This window comes from Triticum aestivum, chromosome 7B (genome assembly GCF_018294505.1).
Source record: "Triticum aestivum cultivar Chinese Spring chromosome 7B, IWGSC CS RefSeq v2.1, whole genome shotgun sequence".
In the NCBI taxonomy this organism is placed as follows: Eukaryota; Viridiplantae; Streptophyta; class Magnoliopsida; order Poales; family Poaceae; genus Triticum; species Triticum aestivum.
This window is the reverse complement of record NC_057813.1, coordinates 65,776,220-65,787,929: the sequence shown is the minus strand read 5'-3', so window position 1 is coordinate 65,787,929 and position 11,710 is coordinate 65,776,220.

The window sequence follows — 11,710 nt, the reverse complement described above, 5'->3', positions numbered from 1 at the left end:
TTTCCAAAAGCGAGTGGTTCTGTCCAAACCACTTTGGTCGTCTTGTGATTTTGCCCTTTTACCGTCACTTTGAAAACTTCATAACTAATTCTTACTAAATCAGAAAAATGTAATAAGATACCAAAATGTTCGGAAAACATCACATGTATGTCAATGTCACTTGCATTCATGACTAAAGTGTTGGTAAGTGCCCATCCGAGTTTTAGCTCTTATCACACCACCATGAACAGAAAAATCTTAAAAAGTTCAAAAAAATCGAAAAAAAATTGGTGTCAAAGAATGACAAATGTTTTCAGTGCCTGCCAAGTTTCATCAGGGAATTACATCTGTGAACTTTTTAAGATTTTACTGTTCATGGTGGTGTTAAAACTCGGATGGGCACTTACCAACACTTTAGTCATGAATGCAAGTGACATCAACATATAGGTGATGTTTTTCCGAACATTTTGGTATCTTATTTGCATTTTTCTGATTTAGTATGAATTAGTTATGAAGTTTTCAAAGTGACGGTCAAAGGGCAAAATCACAAGACGACCAAGTGGGTTGGACAGAATCGCTGGCTTTTGGAAATTAGGGGCAATCCTATCAAGTGGGACACAACTAGGGGCATAAAACCAATTATCCCTTTTTAAATTATGAACTTATTTTGAATTCGTGAAATTTTTATACTCACAATCTTCTTTCAAATTCATGAAGTTCTTTTAGTGTCAAAAAAAATTTATACGATGTTTTTCCTCGGAGAAGTCAACCGTGCCCAGGGTCATCAATTCACTCCAAAGTTCCCGCCACCAAATCGGGAGTGACTGCGGTGAGGCAACTGAATCACACAAGGAACCAACATGAGGAGCATACTGGGCCACAGCCCGTTAGCGTCAGCACGTCGCAGGTTGACTCCCTGATTCTAAAGGTGCCGAACTGCGAAATCACTAATTAAAGCGGTACCCGTTGCAAAGGTCACTAACACTTTCTCTGGTACAGATAATGTTGGGGGAACGTAGTAATTTCAAAAAAATTCCTACGCACACGCAAGATCATGGTGATGCATAGCAACGAGAGGGGAGAGTATGTCCACGTACCCTCGTAGACCAAAAGCGGAAGCGTTATGAAAACGCGGTTGATGTAGTCGTACGTCATCACGATCCGACCGATCCAAGTACCGAACGTACGGCACTTCCGAGTTTAGCACACGTTCAGCTCGATGACGATCCCCGGACTCCGATCCAGCAGGGTGTTGGGGATGAGTTCCGTCAGCACGATGGTGTGGTGACGATGATGATGTTCTACCGACGCAGGGCTTCGCCTAAGCACCGCTACGATATGACCGAGGTGGAATATGGTGGAGGGGGCACCGCACATGGCTAAGGAACGATCACGAAGATCAACTTGTGTGTCTAGAGGTGCCCCCCTGCCCCCGTATATAAAGGAGCAAGAGGGGAGGCCGGCCGGCCCTAGGGGGTGCGCCAAGGAGGGGGAGTCCTCCTCCTAGTGGGAGTAGGACTCCCCTTTCCTAGTCCAACTAGGAAGGAGGATGGGGAAGGAAAGAGAGGGAGAGGGAGAGGGAAAGAGGGGCCGCGCCCCCCTCCCCTTGTCCAATTCGGACTCCCCATGGGAGGGGGCGCGCCACCTCCTGGGCTGCTGCCCTCTCTCTCCCCTCAGGCCCACTAAGGCCCAATACTTCCCCGGGGGGTTCCGGTAACCCCTCCGGCACTCCGGTTTTCTCCGAAATCACCCGGAACACTTTCGGTGTCTAGTCGTCCAATATATCAATCTTTATGTCTCGACCATTTCGAGACTCCTCATCATGTCCGTGATCACATCCTGGACTCCGAACAACCTTCGGTACATCAAAACTTATGAACTCATAATAAAACTGTCATCGTAACGTTAAGCGTGCGGACCCTAGAACTATGTAGACATGACTTAGAACTGTTTCCGGTCAATAACCAATAGCAGAACCTGGATGCTCATATTGGCTCCTACATATTCTACGAAGATCTTTATCGGTCAAACCGCATAACAACATACGTTGTTCCCTTTGTCATCGGTATGTTACTTGCCCGAGATTCGATCGTCGGTATCCAATACCTAGTTCAATCTCGTTACTGGTAAGTCTCTTTACTCGTTACGTAATGCATCATTCCGTAACCAACTCATTGGCCACATTGCTTGCAAGGCTTATAGTGATGTGCATTACCGAGAGGGCCCAGAGATACCTCTCTGACAATCGAAGTGACAAAACCTAATCTCGAAATACGCCAACTCAACATGTACCTTTGGAGACACCTGTAGATCTCCTTTATAATCACCCAGTTACGTTGTGACATTTGGTAGCGCACAAAGTGTTCCTCCGGTAAACAGGAGTTGCATAATCTCATAGTTGTAGGAACATGTATAGGTCATGAAGAAAGCAATAGCAACATACTAAACGATCAAGTGCTAAGCTAACAAAATGGGTCATGTCAATCACATCATTCTACTAATGATGTGATCCCATTAATCAAATGACAACTCATGTCTATGGTTAGGAAACACAACCATCTTTGATTAATGAGCTAGTCTAGTAGAGGCATACTAGTGACAATATGTTTGTCTATGTATTCACACATGTATCATGTTTCCGGTTAATACAATTCTAGCATGAATAATAAACATTTATCATGATATAAGGAAATAAATAATAACTTTATTATTGCCTCTAGGGCATATTTCCTTCAGTCTCCCACTTGCACTAGAGTCAATAATCTAGTTCACATCGCCATGTGATTTAACACCAATATTCATATCTGTATATGATTAATACCCATAGTTCACATCGTCATGTGATCAACACCCAAAGGGTTTACTAGGAACAATAATCTAGTTCACATCGCTATGTGATTAACACCCAAAGAGTACTAAGGTATGAACATGTTTTGCTTGTGAGAGAAGTTTAGTCAACGGGTCTGTCACATACAAAGCCGTATGTATTTTGCAAATATTCTATGTCTTCAATGCTTTGCATGGAGCTACTCTAGCTAATTGCTCCCACTTTCAATATGTATCCAGATTGAGACTTAGAGTCATCCGGATCAGTGTAAAAGTTTGCACCGATGTAACTTTTACAATGAACTCTTTTATCACCTCCATAATTGAGAAACATCTCCTTAGTCCTCACTAAGGATATTCTTGACCACTGTCCAGTGATCTACTATTAGATCAAAATTGTATTCCTTTGCCAAACTCAGAGCAAGGTATACAATATGTCTGGTTCACAGCATGGCATACTTTATAGAACCTATGACTGAGGCATAGGGAATGACTTTTCATTCTCTTTCTATTTTCTGCCATGGTCGGGTCTTGAGTCTTACTCAACTTCACACCTTGTAACACAGGCAAGAACTCCTTCTTTGACTGTTCCATTTTGAACTATTTCAAAAAAATTATCAAGGTATGTACTCATTGAAAAATCTTATCAAGCATCTTGATCTATCTATATAGATCTTGATGCTCAATGTGTAAGTAGCTTCACCGAGGTCTTTCTTTGAAAAACTCTTATTCAAGTATCCTTTCATGCTATCCAGAATTCCTATATCATTTCCAATCAACAATATGTCATCCATATATAATATTAGAAATGCTACAGCTCCCACTCACTTTCTTGTAAATACAGGCTTCTCAAAAAGTCTGTATAAAACCATATGCTTTGATCAACTCATCAAAGCGTATATTCCAACTCCAAGAGGCTTGCACCAGTCCATAAATGGATCGCTGGAGCTTGCACACTTTGTTAGCACCTTTAGGATTGACAAAACCTTCTGGTTGCATCATATACAACTCTTCTTTAATAAATCCATTAAGGAATGTAGTTTTGACATCCTTTTGCCAGATTTCATAAAATGTGGCAATTGCTAACATGATTCGGACAGACTTAAGCATCGCTACAGTTGAGAAAATCTCATTGTAGTCAACACTTGAACTTGTCAAAAACCTTTTTGCAACAAGTCGAGCTTTGTAGATAGTAACACTACTATCAGCATCTGTCTTCCTCTTGAAGATACATTTATACAATATGGCTTGCCGATCATCGAGAAAATCCACCAAAGTCCACACTTTGTTCGCATACATGGATTCCATCTCAGATTTCATGGCCTCAAGCTATTTCACGGAATCTGGGCTCATCATCGCTTCCTCATAGTTCATAGGTTCATCATGGTCTAGTAACTTGACTTCCAGAACATGATTACCGTACCACTCTGGTGCGGATCTTACTCTGGAAGACCTACGAGGTTTGGTAGCAACTTGATCTGAAGTTTCATGATCATCATCATTAACTTCCTCACTAATTGGTGTAGGAATCACTGGAACTGATTTCTGTGATGAACTACTTTCCAATAAGGGAGAAGGTACAATTACCTCATCAAGTTCTACTTTCCTCCCACTCACTTCTTTCTAGAGAAACTCCTTCTCTAGAAAGGATCCATTCTTAGCAACGAATGTTTTGCCTTCGGATCTGTGATAGAAGGTGTACCCAACAGTTTCCTTTGGGTATTCTATGAAGACGCACTTCTCCGATTTGGGTTCGAGCTTATCAGGTTGAAAACATTTTTCATATATGCATCGCAACTCCAAACTTTAAGAAATGACAGCTTAGGTTTACTGCTAAACCATAGTTCATACGGTGTCGTCTCAATGGATTTAAATGGTGCCCTATTAAACGTGAATGCAGTTGTCTCTAATGCATAACCCCAAAATGATAGTGGTAAACCGACAAGAGACATCATAGATCACACCATATCTAGTAAAGTACAACTACGACATTCGGACACACCATTACATTGTGGTGTTTCAGGTGGCGTGAGTTGCGAAACTATTCCGCATTGTTTCAGATGTAAACCAAACTTGTAACTCAAATATTTGTCTCCGCGATCAAATTGCAGAAACTTTTTTTCTTGTTACGATGATTCTCCACTTGACTCTGAAATTCTTTGAACTTTTCAAATGTTTCAGACTTGTGCTTCATTAAGTAGATATACTCATATCTGCTCAATTCAACTTGTGAAGGTCAGAAAATAACGATACACACCGCGAGCCTTAACACTCATCGGATTGCATACATCGGTATGTATTATTTCCAATAAGTCAGTAGCTCGTTCCATTGTTCCGGAGAACGGAGTTTTAGTCATCTTGCCCAAAATGAACGGTTCGCAAGCATCAAATGATTCATAACCAAGTGGTTCCGAAAATCCATCTTTATGGAGTTTCTTCATGCGCTTTACACCGATATGACCCAAACGGCAGTGCCACAAGTAAGTTGCACTATCATTATTAACTTTACATCTTTTGGCATCAATATTATGAATATGTGTATCACTACAATCGAGATCCAACAAACTATTTTCATTGAGTGTATGACCATTTGAAGGTTTTATTCATGTAAACAGAACAACAATTATTCTCTGATTTTAAATGAATAACCGTATTGCAATAAACATGATCAAATCATATTCATGCTCAACGCAAACGCCAAATAACATTTATTTAGGTTTAACACTAATCCCGAAAGTATAGGGAGTGTGCGATGATGATCATATCAATCTTGGAACTACTTCCAACACTCATCATCACTTCCCCTTCAACTAGTCTCTGTTTATTCTGTAACTCCTATTTCGAGTTACTAATCTTAGCAACTGAACAAGTATAAAATACTCAGGGGCTACTATAAACACTAGTAAGGAACACATCAATAACCTGTATATCAAATATACCCTTGTTCACTTTGCCATCCTTCTTATCCACCAAATATTCAGGGCATTTCCGCTTGTAGTGACCATTTCCTTTGCAATATAATCACTCGGTTTTAGGCTTTGGTCCAGCTTTGAGCTTCTTCACGGGAGTGGAAACTTGCTTGCCATTCTACTTGAAGTTCCCTTTCTTTTCCTTTACCCTTTTCTTGAAACTAGTGATCATGTCAATCATCAACACTTGATGCTCTTTCTTGATTTCTACCTTCGTCAATTTCAACATCATGAAGAGCTCGGGAATTGTTTTCGTCATCCCTTGCATACTATAGTTCATCACGAAGTTCTAGTAACTTGGTGATGGTGACTAGAGAACTCTATCAATCACTATCTTATCTGGAAGATTAACTCCCACTTGATTAAAGCGATTGTAGTACCCAGACAATCTGAGCACCTGCTCACTAGTTGAGCGATTCTCCTCCATCTTTTAGCTATAGAACTTGTTGGAGACTTCATATCTCTCAACTCGGGTATTTGCTTGAAATATTAATTTCAATTCCTGGAACATCTCATATGGTCCATGACGTTCAAAACGTCTTTGAAGTCCCGATTCTAAGCTGTTAAGCATGGTGCACTAAACTATCAAGTAGTCATCATATTGAGCTAGCCAAACGTTCATAATGTCTGCATCTGCTCCTGCAATAGGTCTGTCACCTAGCGGTGCATTAAGGACATAATTCTTCTGTGCAGCAATGAGGATAAACCTCAGATCACGGATCCAATCCGCATCATTGCTACTAACATTTTTCAACACAATTTTCTCTAGGAACATATCAAAATAAACATGTGAAAGCAACAACAAGAGCTATTGATCTACAACATAATTTGCAAAATACTACCAGGACTAAGTTCATGATAAATTTAAGTTCAATTAATCATATTACTTAAGAACTCCCACTTAGACAGACATCTCTCTAGTCATCTAAGTGATCACGTGATCCAAATCAACTAAACCATGTCCGATCATCACGTGAGATGGAGTAGTTTCAATGGTGAACATCACTATGTTGATCATATCTACTATATGATTCACGTTCGACCTTTCGGTCTCCGTGTTCCGAGGCCATATCTGTATAAGCTAGGCTCGTCAAGTTTAACCTGAGTATTCCGCGTGTGCAACTGTTTTGCACCCGTTGTATTTGAACGTAGAGCCTATCACACCCGATCATCACATGGTGTCTCAGCATGAAGAACTTTCGCAAAGGTGCGTACTCAGGGAGAACACTTCTTGATAATTTAGTGAGAGATCATCTTAAAATGCTACCGTCAATCAAAGCAAGATAAGATGCATAAAGGATAAACATCACATGCAATCAATATAAGTGATATGATATGGCCATCATCATCTTGTGCTTGTGATCTCCATCTCCGAAGCACCGTTATGATCACCATCGTCACCGGCGCGACACCTTGATCTCCATCGTAGCATCGTTGTCGTTACGCCATCTATTGCTTCTACGACTATCGCTACCGCTTAGTGATAAAGTAAAGCAATTATAGGGCGTTTGCATTTCATACAATAAAGTGACAACCATATGGCTCCTGCCAGTTGCCGATAACTCGGTTACAAAACATGATCATCTCATACAACAAAATATAGCATCACGTCTTGACCATATCACATCACAACATGCCCTGCAAAAACAAGTTAGACATCCTCTACTTTGTTGTTGCAAATTTTACATGGCTGCTACGGGCTGAGCAAGAACCGTTCTTACCTACGCATCAAAACCACAATGATAGTTCGTCAAGTTAGTGATGTTTTAACCTTCGCAAGGATCGGGCGTAGCCACACTCGGTTCAACTAAAGTTGGAGAAACAGACACCCGCTAGGCACCTGTGTGCAAAGCACGGCGGTAAAACCAGTCTCGCATAAGCGTACGTGTAATGTCGGTCCGGGCCGCTTCATCCAACAATACCGCTGAACCAAAGTATGACATGCTGGTAAGCAGTATGACTTGTATTGGCCACAACTCACTTGTGTTCTACTCGTGCATATAACATCAACGCATAAAACCTAGGCTCTGATGCCATTGTTGGGGAACGTAGTAATTTCAAAATAATTCCTACGCACACGCAAGATCATGGTGATGCATAGCAACAAGTGGGGAGAGTATGTCCATGTACCCTCGTAGACCGAAAGCGGAAGCGTTATGACAACGCGGTTGATTGAGTCGTACGTCTTCATGATTCGACCGATCCAAGTACCAAACATACGGCACCTCCGAGTTCAGCACACGTTCAGCTCGATGACGGTCCCCGGACCCCGATCCAGCAGGGTGTCGGGGATGAGTTCCGTCAGCACGACGGCGTGGTGACGATGATGATGTTCTACCGACGCAGGGCTTCGCCTAAGCACCGCTACGATATGACCGAGGTGGAATATGGTGGAGGGGGCACCGCACACGGCTAAGGAACGATCACGAAGATCAACTTGTGTGTCTAGAGGTGCCCCCCTGCCCACGTATATAAAGGAGCAAGGGGGGAGGCTGGCCGGCCCTAGGGGGCGCGCCAAGGAGGGGGGAGTCCTCCTTCTAGTGGGAGTAGGACTCCCCTTTCCTAGTCCAACTAGGAAGGAGGAAGGGGGAAGGAAAGAGAGGGAGAGGGAGAGGGAAAGAGGGGCCGCGCCCCCCTCCCCTTGTCCAATTCAGACTCCCCATGGGAGGGGGCGCGCCACCTCCTGGGCTGCTGCCCTCTCTCTCCCCTCAGGCCCACTAAGGCCCAATACTTCCCCGGGGGGTACCAGTAACCCCTCCGGCACTCCGGTTTTCTCCGAAATCACCCGGAACACTTCCGGTGTCCGAATATAGTCGTCCAATATATCAATCTTTATGTCTCGACCATTTCAAGACTCCTCTTCATGTCCGTGATCACATTCGGGACTCCGAACAACCTTCGGTACATCAAAACTTATAAACTCATAAAAAAACTGTCATCGTAACGTTAAGCGTGCAGACCCTACGGGTTCGAGAACTATGTAGACATGACCTAGAATTGTTTCCGGTCAATAACCAATAGCGGAACCTGGATGCTCATATTGGCTCCTACATATTCTACGAAGATCTTTATCGGTCAAACTGCATAACAACATACGTTGTTCCCTTTGTCATCGGTATGTTACTTGCCCGAGATTCGACCGTCGGTATCCAATACCTAGTTCAATCTCGTTACCGTTAAGTCTCTTTACTCATTACGTAATGCATCATTCCGTAACAAACTCATTGGCCACATTGCTTGCATGGCTTATAGTGATGTTCATTACCGAGAGGGCCCAGAGATACCTCTCCGACAATCAGAGTGACAAAACCTAATCTCGAAATACGCCAACTCAACATGTACCTTTGGAGACACCTGTAGAGCTCCTTTATAATCACCCAGTTACGTTGTGACATTTGGTAGCACACAAAGTGTTCCTCGGGTAAACGGGAGTTGCATAATCTCATAGTTGTAGGAACATGTATAAGTCATGAAGAAAACAATAGCAACATACTAAACGATCAAGTGCTAAGCTAACAAAATGGGTCATGTCAATCACATCATTCTACTAATGATGTGATCCCGTTAATCAAATGACAACTCATGTCTATGGTTAGGAAACACAACCATCTTTGATTAATGAGCTAGTCTAGTAGAGGCATACTAGTGACAATATGTTTGTCTATGTATTCACACATGTATCATGTTTCCGGTTAATACAATTCTAGCATGAATAATAAACATTTATCATGATATAAGGAAATAAATAATAACTTTATTATTGCCTCTAGGGCATATTTCCTTCAGATAAGTGATGCGCATCACTTGTCGTAACTTGTGAGTTTTTCCTGTCCTTCGTATATTTGTTTATTTTAAATATTTTATCTCTTGGACCGTGCGACCAAATCAAGAACTGTATCAGCGTTGGATTTCTCACGTCAAGATCTTCGAAAGTAGATCCCATGTTAATAGGTTTGGATGGGTTTTTTTCACACACAAAATGAGAAAATGAGAATAGAAACCAAAAACCAAAAAGTAATTAAACTAATGAAAAATAAAAAAAGATCAAAAACCAGGTAAATTCGAAATCAGAAAAAGGAACCGCGAAAGCACAATAGTGCTCTCCCCCCTTTTTGAAGAACAAATGTGTGTTCTTTCCTTTTCGGGAAGCATTTTTGTGCTTCTCACGAAATCACAGGCTGTGCCTTTTCATTTTCAGGAAGTTGATACGTCTCCGTCGTATCTACTTTTCCAAACACTTTTGCCCTTGTTTTGGACTCTAACTTGCATGATTTGAATGGAACTAACCTAGAATAATGTTGTTTTCGGCAGAATTGCCATGGTGTTATTTTTGTGCAGAAATAAAATTTCTCCGAATGACATGAAAATCCACGGAGCAACTTTTCAGAATTAATAAAAAATACTGGCGAAAGAATCAACGCTAGGGGGCCCACACCCTATCCACGAGGGTGGGGGTGCGCCCCCTCCCCTAGGGCGCGCCCCTGCCTCGTGGGCCCCCTGGACGTCCACTGACCTCAACTCCAACTCCATATATTTGCTTTCCCGGAGAAAAAATCAGAGAGAAAGTTTCATCGCGTTTTGTGATACGGAGCCGCCGCCAAGCCCTAATCTCTCTTTGGAGGGCTGATCTGGAGTCCGTTCGGGGCTCCGGAGAGGGGGATTCGTCGCCGTCGTCATCATCAACCATCCCCCATCACCAATTTCATGATGCTCACCGCCGTGCATGAGTAATTCCATCGTAGGCTTGGTGGACGGTGATGGGTTGGAAGAGATTTACCATGTAATCAAGTTAGTTTTGTTATGGTTTGATTCCTAGTATCCACTATGTTCTGAGATTGATGTTGCTATGACTTTGCTATGCTTAATGCTTGTCACTAGGGCCCGAGTGCCATGATATCAGATCTGAACCTATTATGGTTTCATGAATATATGTTAGTTCTTGATCCTATCTTGCAAGTCTATATTCACCTATTATGTGTTATGATCCGACAACCCCAAAGTGACAATAATCGGGATACTTCTCGGTGATGACCATAGTTTGAGGAGTTCATGTATTCACTACGTGTTAATGCTTTGGTCCGGTACTCTGTTAAAAGGAGGCCTTAATATCCCTTAGTTTCCATTAGGACCCCGCTGCCACGGGAGGGTAGGACAAAAGATGTCATGCAAGTTCTTTTCCATAAGCTTGTATGACTATATTCAGAATACATGCCTACATTACATTGATGAATTGGAGCTAGTTCTGTGTCACCCTATGTTATAACTGTTACATGATAAACCGCATCCGACATAATTATCCATCACTGATCCAATGCCTATGAGCTTTTCACATATTGTGCTTTGCTTATTTACTTTATCGTTACTTTTGCTACTATTACCGTTACTACCATACTACTTTGCTACTAAATACTTTGTTGTAGATACTAAGTCATCCAGGTGTGGTTGAATTGACAACTCAACTGCTAATACTTGAGAATATTCTTTGGCTCCCCTTGTGTCGAATCAATAAATTTGGGTTGAATACTCTACCCTCGAAAACTGTTGCGATCCCCTATACTTGTGGGTTATCAAAACTAAGATTTATCTCTCAACTACGAGGGGAGGTAAGGAACTGCCATCTAGCTCTGCACTAGATTCTCCTTCTGTTATGAGTAAGCTTGTGACACCCAAACCTGCTTCTGCTATGAAATCTGGTATGTCGCATGTTATTGATGATGCCACTTCTTCTATGCATGGTACTTATGATGAAACTACTTCTATGCCTGATACTACCGTGCCATTAGGTGAATATCTTGATGAACAACTTGCTAGAATTAGAGAGAATGAAATTCTTGAAACTGATATTATTGAAGATAGTGATGATGAAGGTTCTCCCCCTAAGTATGAATTACCTGTTGTTACTGAGGGTTATGTTGTGGATGAAGAAACTGCTAGAG